Raw genomic sequence first — 13,686 nt, forward strand, 5'->3', positions numbered from 1 at the left:
GGTGCCCGTCTCGTACCCGTAGTAGCTTAACATTTGATACAGCTGTGTGTAGATCAAACTATGCTAAGAATCGCTTTATGGTGAGAGCGTGTGAAAGGCATAATCTTAATTTTAATGAAATTGATATATTCAACTTAAAATTTAAATCATTTGCTGCCACAATCAAAGAAATATAGTTGTTTTCTTGTAATGTTAGTATATTTTGTTTTCTTCCACACTATTGTATAAAATTGTGTGAAATTTTCTTAACCAACTTGAACATTGTGTTATTTATAATTATTATTGACTATCAACCGTTGCATAAACTTCTTGTATCACAAATAATTGATCCATGTTACTGTAATATTTATCTGTGAAAACTTTATTGGCTCATATGTGCTACTTTACTATTTAAAGTTGTTATGTGTTAAAATGCTGTTTGTTTTCCAATAAATAAATAAATAAATAAATAAATATGACGTGTGCGACATGTCGGATTTTGATCAGATTCTAGTACTACGGACGTACGGACTCTACTCCGACCCAAAGAGTCTCCATATATAATATAATATCTGTATTATCTGTGCCAAAGAGGATATAAACTACATAACACACCGACCATTGCGTAATATTCTGTATTCTAACTACAACATTCATGATAGCCACAACCAATAGGACGTCCGTTTTTATTATAATTCTTATTTTAATTTTATGCGACATCTGAGAGCTTCGTCTAGAATCTAGATTGTGGACATAAAATATTCATCTATATTGATAAAATAAATTCGAGCTATAACAGTTATGATACAGGACGTCTATTTTCATATTAATTAAAATATTTAAATCATATGTGCATGGTGCAACCTCCGAGATTTAGATTCTAAATTGTCGTAATAAAATCTGTATCGATTTTGGTGAAGTTTGAGTTACAAAATGTACGACTCAAGAATAAATAAATAAACAAAATTATATATCACTCATGTTATTTAGGTACAGATCTGAAGATTAGTATTATATAATATTATGTACACTGTACAATAGGCACATAAAAATTTGGTTAGAACAAAAGACTTAAACGGAGACAAAGCTGCGTCAAATATAAATTAAAACAACTCGTATTTTAAATAGATAAGAATCTTAAAGAATTTAAAAGCCTGTTTTAGACTAACGTAAGATTTTTTAACAATCATAACAAAATAGAACGAACTAGTTGGCCAACTTAAAAGTGTTCTCATTTATACCTTTGACGTAGTATGCTGTATGTCACACTGCGTTGCTGAGCCGCATGCAGCGGTAAAACAACGCGCCGATTTGTCAGTTTGTTTGAAGACAAACAAGTTTCTAATATATAAACCTGCACCTGTAGCATGGCTACAGTAGAAATAGGAAAGTATAGACAAACAGCCTAGATAGATAGCCGTAGAATATAGTCTATGTGATAAAGTGGCATTTTAAATGAATTTTTTTCGATCGAAATCGGAACGGCAACATCAGTTTATCTTCGCTGTTTGTCTATACTTTCGTATTTCTACTGTAGCCATGCTACGGGTGCTGGATGTATTGTTACGTACACAACTAGCGACGCAATCCTGTATCGTGCTATCGGAGTTTCTGAGAACGGCAAAATTTAAAGTATCACTTTAAACATCCGGGTACTTCAACCCTAGTTGAACAGGACAGGGATGTGAGCCCTGACCACCTGCATTATAGTGTATACTTAGGAAAGGGCTTCCTAAGTATACACTATAATGGCATTAGGAGCAGTGCAGATTAAGGCTATGCGATAAGCACATTACTCTTTGACACGCATCACATACAGGTCAATATAGGCTATAAAATTGTGTACCTAGTACCTACTTCTTATCGTCGGCATCATCATCATTTATCATCATCATATTCATCATCATCATAATGATTAAGACCTATAACTGCTTATACTCAAATCTCTTTGAGTGAGAGAAAATGTATGTTCGTCATACTAATATTATTGAAAAACGCCTCCGTAGTCTAGTGGTATAAAGCGCAGCTCTTGACTCGGAGGTCGTAGGTTCGATTCCCACGTTGGAAACATGTTATTTCCAAGTTTGGTTTGGACAATGCAGGCCGATCACCTGATTGTCTGACAAGTAAGATGATCCATGCGTCGGATGGGCATGTAAAAAGTCGGTCCTGCGCCTGATCTCTCGCCAGTCGTGTCGGTCTTCCGTCCCACTGGGTTATGAGAGTAAAGGAATAGAGAGTGCTCTTGTGTACTGCGCACACACTTGGGCACTATAAAATTACTCCTGCGTAGCTGGCCTGGTTTCAATGAAATCGGCCACCGTCACCGAAACCGGTGTGGGAGCTATTATTATTATTATTATTGAAAGTCAGTCTGTCTTACTGTTACCTTTGAACCTGCAATTTTGCTGTTTGGAATGGAGGTACTTTAAATCCCGGGAAAGGACTTAGGACACTTTTTATCCCAAAAAATGTACGGTTCCCGCGCGATAAACGAGTTTTGGCGCAACGGAGTTGCGGGCGTCATCTAGTAGGTACGTAATAATCTTATATATAAAATTCTCGTGTCACAATGTTAGTGACCGTACTCCTCCGAAACGGCTTTACTGATTTTACCAAATTTTATATGCAGATTCAGTAGGTCTGAGAATCGGCTAATGGCTACTTTTTATATTGATAAGTGCATTTGTTGAATAAAAAATAGTAAATTATTACAACTCGAGACTGACGGCGACCATTGTTTATGCGACGGGATAGCGATGGACGTTGCCATGGTGACATACTTATTTAGTCACTACAGTAAAATAATATGGGCGAAATATTTTATATGGCAAAACAACATTAGCCGGGACAGCTAGTTATAATATTATATTTTAATAATTTTAGTAAATGTTTGCTTATTTAATTACAATGTATACATACGTAAAAATTGCAACATTACAAAGGAATTCATTTCGTTAATTATATCTATTAAGTTATTAAATATTACGTTACATACATGATACAACATACAATTTTGTAAAGTTTCTTACGGTTCAAAAATGTTAATATCGTACTAAATATTTTGTAAATACTAATTTAGCGATTACACATTGCACAGGCTATTTTAATTGTGGTGGTCATAAAAGTTGAAATTAGCACGTTGGTAGAAAACAAAAAGAAAAATTCACAATAAACCAAGTTTAAACCATACAATTGGTCAATATGGAGTCTCTAGTGACTGGCCATCAACAAAGTTTTTTGTGAAACACATTAAAGAGGTTCTTAGTGTTTTTTGTAAAGAGCTTTTTAATGTGGCATTAAAAAATCCAGTTCTATGAATCATACTTCTGACGTAGAGCTAATGCATCGGGGGACAAGTAACCCATAAGCCTCGAATTATTTCATCTTCTAAACAAGATACTACATTATACTTCCAAGAATTTGATTTGAGCGAAAACACAATATCCTAAATTTTTTTCGATGGAAAGAATCACAAAGATGCATCTAATTTTCACGAATTTTGTCGTAGCCGTGCATTAAACTAAGTTAATATTTTAACACATTGTATAAAATTCTATCACTGAGACACTGATCTGGCGGATTTTTAAAAATATGTTACATATTTATTGAGTTATACTTCAACTCCCAAGCGGTCACATTCGACCGCGATAACAATAGATTTCCACGAATCCACGATCGAGGGATTACGAAAAAAAACTAACTTGGCGATGATTCCGCGTCGTCCTTTTTCACCTGGCATATTATGAGTGAAAAAAGAAGGACGATGTTTTATTTTTTGGGCTAGTCGCCCCCTCAATAGCTAAAGGCTCCTGTCCACGTAGGTACCTACATACTTCTTATAAATGGAAAAATGTGTCTGTCTGCTTGTCTGTTACCTCTTCCCCCACATCGCTGAGCCAATTTTGCTTATTATCCTGGAAAAATGTGCGGTTCTCGCGCAATATTGTATTGTGAAGTGTGTAAATTTGTTAAACGGAGTGCATATTTCTGTGATCTTCTAGTTATAAATTACAATCTGATGCTAGTGGATTATAGAATCATACAAATGAAGCCGCCACTCTATTGCGATTTGCGCCACAATTTCTTTGTTGCGCGGTGAGCGTTCCTTTTTCAGAATAAGTATCCTAATAAATGTCCTTTCCCGGGACTCAAGTATCTCCATACGAAATTTCAGCAAAATCGGTTCAACGGATTGGACGTGAAGAGGTAACAAACATACAAACTTACAAACTTTCGCCTTTTTAATAGTAGATAATAGCATTGTGGCCCATGGCTCTCTTATTTAATGTTAACACACAATTAAAATTTTTAACTAACGTTTGAGTTGTAAAATTTACCTACCTTGCATTTTTATTCGAATCTGCAAGCGATGATGCATCCAATTCTGTTTTGTTTGAGTTTTGTTTGATTTGGTAATTGAATTGAAAATTGTTGCAGGACTTTTAATAACTTTTATGAATGTTTGTTTGAATTTTGCTATCAATAAAATATTCCGTGGCCTAAATTCTTTTCTTGGACCTACGAATTTTTTGAAAGAAGTACTTCGCTATTGATTTTTTTTTTTTATTTACTTAAACAAAACAAATTTACATTACAAAATAACATGGACTACAAATATAGCTCAAAGACTTCTATTAGCTTAATTCCAAATCACAATAATTCACTGGTAGCTACAGAAGTGTAAAACTGCAGCGCAGCTAGCAATGCCTCTCACATTTGTAACAAAAATAGTAGAATTGATTGAATGCAACTTGACTAAAACCCCAGCTAGATAAACACCGCTCAGTCTCAGTTATATAAAGCACAGGGTGTCTCATTTCATTGCGTTTGCCTTTCATCAAAATCTGATCAGTCATCTGATACGGTTGCATAATATACTTTTACATTTAGCGCTATCGTAGATGCCAGTAGGTATATAATAATAAAAGGTATAATAAAGTACATACCTTTACCTTCTTCTAGTTCATCTATGTTTTTCATCTATACAAATAAAATTGAAAATTGGTCTCGTCAAAACTCGGGAATAGCGGAACCGATTTGGCTAATTTTAGTCTTGAAATATTCGTGAAAATCTAGGAAAGGTTTATATTAGAGGAAAGTGATACGAATTATGTAGTATTTAATTATAATATGTCTTAATCTGAGACTGTCCTATCATACGGTTCGTAGAATTATATTCTTCAAGACTACGGTAAGTTCTGATACTACTGTTATATTGTAAATTTGTAAGAGACGAGTATTTTTAACCGATTTCATATACAGGGAATGTTCTATGTTTGGTTGTGGATATTTTTTTATATACTTACTGGCCACTGGCATATCCAGTTCCAAAGCCTGTGTTCTTTACTAGGCGCCAGTGCCAATGCATACCAATACTGTAATTTTAAGTCACTTCTCTTGGTATGAACTATAATAATAACTAATAAGTATTACATGTCTGTAGTAAGTAATGAACTAATGACTCTTTCACCAGAATTCGATTATACTAAATTAAAAGACCATTGTTTTTGGTATTTACCTGTCTGTTTTACCGTTTTTCATTTGGTTCATCAGTTCCAACTTCCATTGTTTGAAAAGCCATGAAAACATTCAAAAGGTTTTTTTTTTGGTTTTGGTGATACGGAAGAATTGGATGTTCCAACTTAAAACTTGTTAAACATTAAATACTTCTTAGTCTGCCCTAATATGCATAATCTCCATTTTTGTCATAAATATAGTCAATTTAATTTTAGATATGACTAAAATATACAATACAACATTCAAATAAGGCGTGCATTATCGCAAAGAATGCTGTTCTTATTGACCACCTTAGGGACCAAAAGTCCTTGAAATTCCACGAATCGAACCTTAACACGTTTTTGCAGACTATAGCTGTGATGTAGTGACGTCATAGCTTGCTAAAATATTTGGCGCCAAAACCATAAAATCAGAGAATACCTACTCTAAATAATTCAGATAGCAAACTGTAGCATCTAACGAAACTATTTGTTCGCCCCAAATTCTTTTGGCGAATATTCATGTTCAAGAATTTAGCACATAATATTTAATACAGATACCTCTAGTTTTGCTATTTGTTATAAATTTACAAAACATAGAATTTCTTTAAGATAATTGTTATTTGCTATACTAATAAGTCGTATTAACGGTCGGATGTAGATTCCGAGAAATGCATAAGTACTCAACAAGTGCCGATCAATTGGTGTAAAAAACGGAAAGGTCCGTGTACCTGTGATAGAACCTCCGTTCGACACGGATGACGCATCTCACTAGATCTGTCTCTGACTCATAACGATCAAAAATAACGTTTTCTTCGAAACCGGGGCCACTCCACCTGTTGAACACACCTGGCCGGGAGCTCCTCAAATATTTGAGCTACCATCTAACCACAAAGGCAAAGGTCCCATTCAAAATTTTTGAACTGGCCGAGTTTGTAATTACAGCGCAAACTAGTCAAACCGCTGTCTAGTTACTAGTACGATATCCGGTTTTCATACCTTTGTCACTGTAGGCTCTGTAGGCACTTTTCTCTCGATTTCCAGCCGCTTAATCCCGCTTTATTTATTTGAGCACACACCACACAAACACAACAACTTTTGGAAACTCGGCGTAAAAATTTCAAAATTCAATTTACGAACCCGGCGCACCACTTCAAAATTATTTGTACTTTCATTCTTAAATTCCTTTGTTTTCCATATTTTTGACAGTTTTTGTTATTTTTTTTCGGCGACACGAAAAAAAATCGTCACGTGAGAGAGGGCGACCGTCGGTTGGCGACTGGTATAGTAAACGTACCTACGCTAGGCCAGCACGCCGCCGCTCGGGTGGGAGGAGGGCCGCGAGACGGACGTACGACGAGCGCGCGCGCCAGAAAGAGACGGTCGCAAACGTCATCAACGGCACACGAGTTACCTCTATAAACCTACTAAAGCGGATTGTCTCCGAGACATATGGATCCGCGAGGAGCCTCCTACGATTTCATTTTGCCGGCGCACCACCGGTTTTACCTGTAGCCGATGAGGTTATTTGAATTCCATCCGAGTGAAAAAGATAGAGGTTTAATGAATACGCGTAAAGGTTGTGGGGACTGGGAGCGTTAATTTGAATACCTTAACGGTTGTCGCGGGTCATTCGTCCCGAGCGAGATAGTTCCAATTTCGGAAATGATAACTTTCCACTTGAGCGGTTCTAATTACTCGAGCGACCACAACACAATGATGGTCTTTTGTTTGCCTTTCCTATTGGGAAAAGCTTCGCTCTTGCCAATTAGCTGGCACGCTCCACAAGTAGCGCTTTGTTCTTCAAAACAAGTGAAAACTTGAAAAGTACTTAGTCACACTTACCCGACGTTTGGGTGTATTGGGGTTAGGAGTTGGAAAGAATAGTGCGATTGGCGCTAAAGTTTTTCACTTTCCTTTTATTTTGCTGGTGATTAGTTCGGTAACAAATTAAACGGTTGGCATTACTTTAAGAATTACTGGCAATTCTCGCGAGCACAATAAATCTCCCGACTTAAGTTCCAAATTTTTATCGGATATATTTTATGCGTCATTTATTCCTGTCTTTATTTCGATCAATTTGTTTTAGTTGGGGCTGTTTCACCACTTCTAGATAAATGGCTAGACTATCCACAACTTATATGACTTATATAGAGTATGGAGTAAATATCAACTATGAGATAAGTTGTGGATATACCATCCTTCACTTATCAAAAAGTGGTGAAACAAGACCATAAAAAATTCAACTGTCACTGTCAAGAATACTAGTAACCTTTTCAAAAAACGTTTTTGATTCCCTATTGATAATAATTTCACAATAATTCATGTAACTCTGTTTGGTATTCCAAATTCCAATACGGCTAATACCTTGCGTAATATTTGTTACTTCCAATTGAAGTTTTTAAATTTTTATCTCACTGTGTCAACGTAGACTTTGAATGGTATTTCAGTAACCGTTCCCTCATTTGCATACCAATTGCCTATAATTACTATGCTAAGCAGGCATGGTCAATTAGTTTACTTGTAGAACGACACTTGGAAGGACATTCTTTCAGTGGAATACTTAAACGTTTAATAGCTTTTTTTTATTCCTTTTAAGATTGTTCAAAGCTTATGCAGCATCGTGTATACTTTAATAATAACGGCAAATATTTTTCTTGTCTACTTCTTACTTTTGACCCCTACAATTATTTTTACCCAGCTGCATAAAGAGGTATGTCACATAATATTTCTTTGGGATGTTTTTAAAGATTTCACGGCTTGGGGATTTTAAGACGAAGGGGTTTATGCTCGTCTTTGCCGTAAGAACGACACTAAAAGCAGTGTACATCAAGCAATCAAGCTACTGGGCATATTTAAAAAAATTGATTAAACTGTATCATTTCGCTGCGATATTTACGAATACGCGTTTCAAGTTCTTTTCATCGTTTCAGTTTTCACTTTTGGTTCTTTCTGCGATATTCAGGTAAGCACTAAGCTCCTTTCATCAACCTGTGATTTTTTAAGCTGTTTTTAACCCTCCCTTGCCCATTGATAACATGTAACGTGATATTTGTCAAAGTTCAAGTTTTAGTTTTAGCTCGTAATTTGTGGATCCCTAACAGTACCAAGAAGTCATCAAGTCATGACGTTCAGAATGTCACTTAGTATGTGGTGTTGAAACCGGCGATGACCTCTTTCCCTCATGAATACCAATGGCCGTACATGGCGAGATCGCACGACGCACGACCAATGATACACAGGTGTAGAAAATTTAGATGTGCGCTTTTCATTGTCATATATAATACACTTGATACTTCAAAACCATACCATATTTTGTTTTCAATGCACTCGCGAATCATCACAGTATGATAAAATAAACGAAATATGTACTTAATAAAATTCACCAAAAATTAAATTAATGGCAAATTAAACATTACTCAAATCTACAAAAGTTCTTGACCTTATGTAAGCCATACACGCTACGGTCTACCGGAGAGGTCCACCTGTGCAGGTAGACCGGAATGAGTGTAGAAAAAGACCTGTGTAGTTTTTTGGACTGACACCTGCGCAGGCATACCTACACAGATGACCTCTCCGGTATAAGACCGTAGCGAGTATGGCTTACATTACTATTAGATTGTGATAGATGAATCGGGGCACATAATAATTTGCTTTTTACCTTGTCAACCAAGACAATAATTATATTGTGGCTCACTATCAGACAGATGTCTTATAATAACATTATAATGTTCTTGTAACAGTAGACTTTGATAGTAAGTTATAAGCAGGTGTAGTATAATTTATTTCTGTTATACAAAAAAGGTGCTATCGAAATTTTAATGATTTTATTCAATTAAGGTGGAACCTGCCATATGGTGTTTCCCATTTATTTACAAAAGTATGCGTATACTTTAATACTTTTGAATCTTTGCTTTATTGTCGGCTTTTGATATCCAACAAAAGAATAAATTATTTAAAAGATATCTATTATCTACATGTTAGGAAACAATTAGGTTTTACGCTATTTCTTAAAAATAGTTCTTATAGGAATTGCTATAGATTTTCATATTTAATGTTATGTCTAATATGTGAAATAATATCTGTAGATTTCAATATAGTTTGGAACCGTAACAATTTTTTTGCAAATAATCAAATTCTTATCTTTTTTACGAATTTTTGGACACAGTTTTACTATTAATTATTACAATGGTGGGCACAGTACGTTTACACCTAGATTATTATTATCTGCCTAATTTACATTACAGTGTTACATTTTGCGCTTTACGATAAGACATATCTACATTTAAATCTTTGTTGATCCATCAAGTAGGTTGTAGCGTGCTTTTGGATTCGTCATTCGATTTATCATTTTGTACGCGTTAAGCGAACTTAATCGATTTCATGTAGCCAGATTCTGCTATCTTAGTCCAACATTAATACAGCTTCGATCCAGTCCCGATATCAAACAACGGAATAGTCCTCTTCTTGTGTACCTTAAAGGTACCCGACAAATCGGAACGCGTTTGAAGCGTTTGAGGCTCGATTTATAAATCGAGCCTCAAACGCTTCTGTCTCTTTGTGATTGCGAACGCGTCGTGGCCGTTTTCATTGTGCGCTTTTATAATTTTGGAAGTGACGGTAATGACGGTATATACGTGGGAGAGCCATGCTTCGGCACGAATGGGCCGGCTCGACCGGAGAAATACCACGTTCTCACAGAAAACCGGCGTGAAACAGCGCTTGCGCTGTGTTTCGCCGAGTGAGTGAGTTTACCGGAGGCTTAATCCCCTACCCTATTCCCTTCCCTACCCTCCCCTATTCCCTTCCCTTCCCTACCCTCCCCTATTCCCTTCCCTTCCCTACCCTCCCCTATTACCCTACTCCCTCTTAAAAGGCCGGCAACGCACCTGCAGCTCTTCTGATGCTGCGAGTGTTCATGGGCGACGGAAGTTGCTTTCCATCAGGTGACCCGTTTGCTCGTTTGCCCCCTTATTTCATTTAAAAAAATCATGTAAAATGTATGGCAATATATTATGAAGACGCTTTTAAATTTCCGTCGACGATAACTTTTTAACGTGTACGTTAGAGGACATCACGACGTCTACACTCTTCTGAACCGCACGAAACGTCCGCGGTGCGTAAAATCAAAAGGGCATTTAACGTACCCAATGCTTTATTGTGGAAGTCGGCGTCCACGATAATGTGACGTCCGGAAAATATATAAAAGCGCACATTAGATCCACAACGCGAATTTGGCGTGGCTGTGACCACAACCCGTTGTGAGCTATTTTCCCGCTCATTGAGCGTTTTCGGTCTTTGAGCGTAACGTATTAATTAATACTAGAGATCGCCCAATGGTCGAAATTCGACCTTAGTTTCAACGACATTAGGACTACTACCTATATTTTGTAAAAAATATTGACTTTATCATTTTTTTTTTCAACTCTTGTCTCTGGACTTAGCTGATCTCAGACTGGCCGTGTAAGCATTGTCTAATAGTATCTTAGATTCAATAAAAAAAACTATAATCCATTTTCAATTTGTCAACTTGTTGTCAACAGACTTCAACCATAAATAAAAGAGTATAATTCGTATGTATAGGTATGTCACTCAAAAATCTGTCATTTCTCATGTGTGTGTGTTGTAGTGTGTGTAATGTTTTATTTGTTAAAAAATGTATGTTAAAAGCATATTTTCAAAATAATATTAGTTCGATGCACTCCTTCACCATATAAACTATAACTGTGCAAAATTTCATGCACGTACGGTTCCCCATTTTTCGTAAAAAGGGTTACAAAGTTTTTCGCTTGCGTATTAATATATAGATTATATATAATAATATAACACCGGGACTGTATCGAAATTTTATCGAAGCTGCATTAATGTTGGAATAAAAACAGAATCGGGGTTTTTCCACAAACCCGGAATATTTGCTTAAAAGCTAAACATCCTATAACCTCTATTCGCCTTGGTTTACTTTGCGAGTTTACCTTAAGTTCCGAAGCTTGTGATGTAAGGAAACCCTACTGTTTGATTATAATAGAGGTTCCTTATAGAATGTGTAAAGGACGCCTCCGTGGTCCAGTGGTTTAGAGGTCTTGGCTCGGAATTCGTGAATTCGATACCCGTGTTAAAAAAGTGTTGTTTGTTCCCACGTTTAGTTAAAACAATGTAGGCTGATCTCCTGTTAGACGACAAGGATGATGATGCATGCATCGGATGAGCATGTAAAAAATAGACTGGGGCTAACATCTTTTCCTAGTCGTGTCAGTCATTCATTCCAACTCCGTTCTCCCAAAATTCGTTTATCGCGCGGTAACTCTCATACAAAAGTTATACGGAAATTCTCATACAAAAGTTATACCTAGATTATTTCCCATACGAGAATATTTACTATAATTATTTGAGTTATTATTCAGCTTAAGATAGTAATTATCTAGGTTCCTGTACAAAGATTCACTGCTTAATCTTGGTATTACGTTTGTATGAGAATTTCGATGGCACCCGGACTCTGAATAGTGTAGTCTTATGTCCTTTCCCAGGACGCGAAATCGATTCAGCGGTTTGGGCGTAAACAGGTAACAGAAGACAGATAGACATTTTCGCATTTATAATATTAGTACATATACGTGGGATAGCCATGCTTCGGCACGAATGGGCCGGCTCGACAGGAGAAATACCACGTCCTCACAGAAAACCGGCGTGAAACAGAGCTTGCGCTGTGTTTCGCCGAGTGAGTGAGTTTACCGGAGGCCCAATCCCCTACCCTATTCCCTTCCCTTCCCTACCCTCTCATATTTCCCTATTCCCTATTAAAAGGCCGGCAACGCACCTGAAGCTCTTCTGATGCTGCGAGTGTCTATGGGCGACGGAAGTTGATTTCCCTCAGGTGACCCGTTTGCTCGTTTGCCCCCTTATATCATAAAAAAAAAAAATAAGTGACATGCCAAAAGACATACAAACAAACAGATAAAGAAACATTTTTGCATGATTACGCTGCTATAAAGCAACGTTATTCCAGTAATCCTATGGATCCATAACACGCGGTATGTATTAAGACGTTTGCATAATTTTGCGCATGATGGCGGGATTGCATGCGATGTACGCGTTGTCCACACGAAGCTCAGTTAAAGCTCCAAATACACCTTGGTACTTTGAAAACTGGCTCTGTAAGCAGAAGAGGTCAAACATTTCCAAGATTGACAATCTTCTTAACGAAATATTTCGTATGTAAAATTTTTGTTACTTACCTTCTACATCAACTCCCGTATTCAATTATGAAGACCATACCTATGTATATACACTATGTTCAACAAGAGCGTAACCGGCAAAATTAATGTTAGAAGTTAAATAAATGAAACAAAATTTATTTTAAATAATTGTTTATTTATTACTTTAAAATGCTTTATCACTAATATGCGGTCCAGTCCCCTCTACTATGTATTATGGACTGACATCTCCGAGGCATATTTTCGATTAAATTTTCAGCGTAGTCACGGGACAATGTACTCCATATCGCTTTTATATTGCGACTTAGCTATGCAACGGTTCTTGTATTACTCATCCGTAGCTTTAGCTTCATAAGCGCCCAAACATTTTCTAACGGGTTTGCGTCTGGTGACTGTGATGGCCAGTCTAAAACATCAATACCGTGCTCGGTCTTCCAGGCGGTGCAGACACGGCTTCGATGTTTGGGATCATTGTCCTCCTGTAAAATCCATTTTTCGTTTGGGTTTTTATACCTCCTTTTGACAGATGGTAATAAAGCTTTTTCATAAATTTTGTTCATTTTTGCTGCATCCGGGTTGCCTGTAAATTCATACAAACTTCCAAAACCTCGTTTTGACAGGCACCCCCTAACATGCACCTTTGCTGGGTGTTTAACAGTGCGTACCAATAATTTGTTGCTGGAGGTTGACCAAGCACGAGATGTTATACTCGATGCCCAAAAAGAAGCTTCGTCTGAAAAGACTACGTGGTCCCAATCACGGTCAAGATTTTCCTGCGCCCACGCCATTCTTTTTTTAAAGTGAGTCTCGGAGAGAAGAGGTTTTTCGATAGTGCTCCTGTATTTCACTTCCGATTCCGCCAGTCGATTTCTTATGGTATTGGGAGATATATAAAGCCCATTTTCTTTCAGTTTTTCTTGAGCTGAACGTAGAGATAACCGATTTTTTTTTAAACATTTGAACGATGCGTTTGTCTTCGGCGGGAGTCGCCTTTTTCA

At 36.9% G+C, this 13,686-nt stretch overlaps 1 protein-coding gene across 7 annotated transcripts in view; it reads right to left on the minus strand.

Annotated features, from left to right (window-relative positions):
* LOC121736018 overlaps nt 1-13,686 on the minus strand; it is an 87,803-nt gene that overhangs the window by 49,786 nt on the left and 24,331 nt on the right. Inside the window, exon 1 of one of the 7 annotated variants that reach the window (XM_042127043.1) lies at nt 6,477-6,787. The exons of the other annotated variants lie outside the window; for them this stretch is intronic. The gene's annotated coding sequence lies outside the window, so the exon portion shown is untranslated. Of the gene's footprint in view, nt 1-6,476; nt 6,788-13,686 lie in introns of those variants that run through there. 7 annotated transcript variants of the gene reach the window in all.

Source organism: Aricia agestis, chromosome 18 (genome assembly GCF_905147365.1).
Source record: "Aricia agestis chromosome 18, ilAriAges1.1, whole genome shotgun sequence".
Taxonomy (NCBI): Eukaryota; Metazoa; Arthropoda; class Insecta; order Lepidoptera; family Lycaenidae; genus Aricia; species Aricia agestis.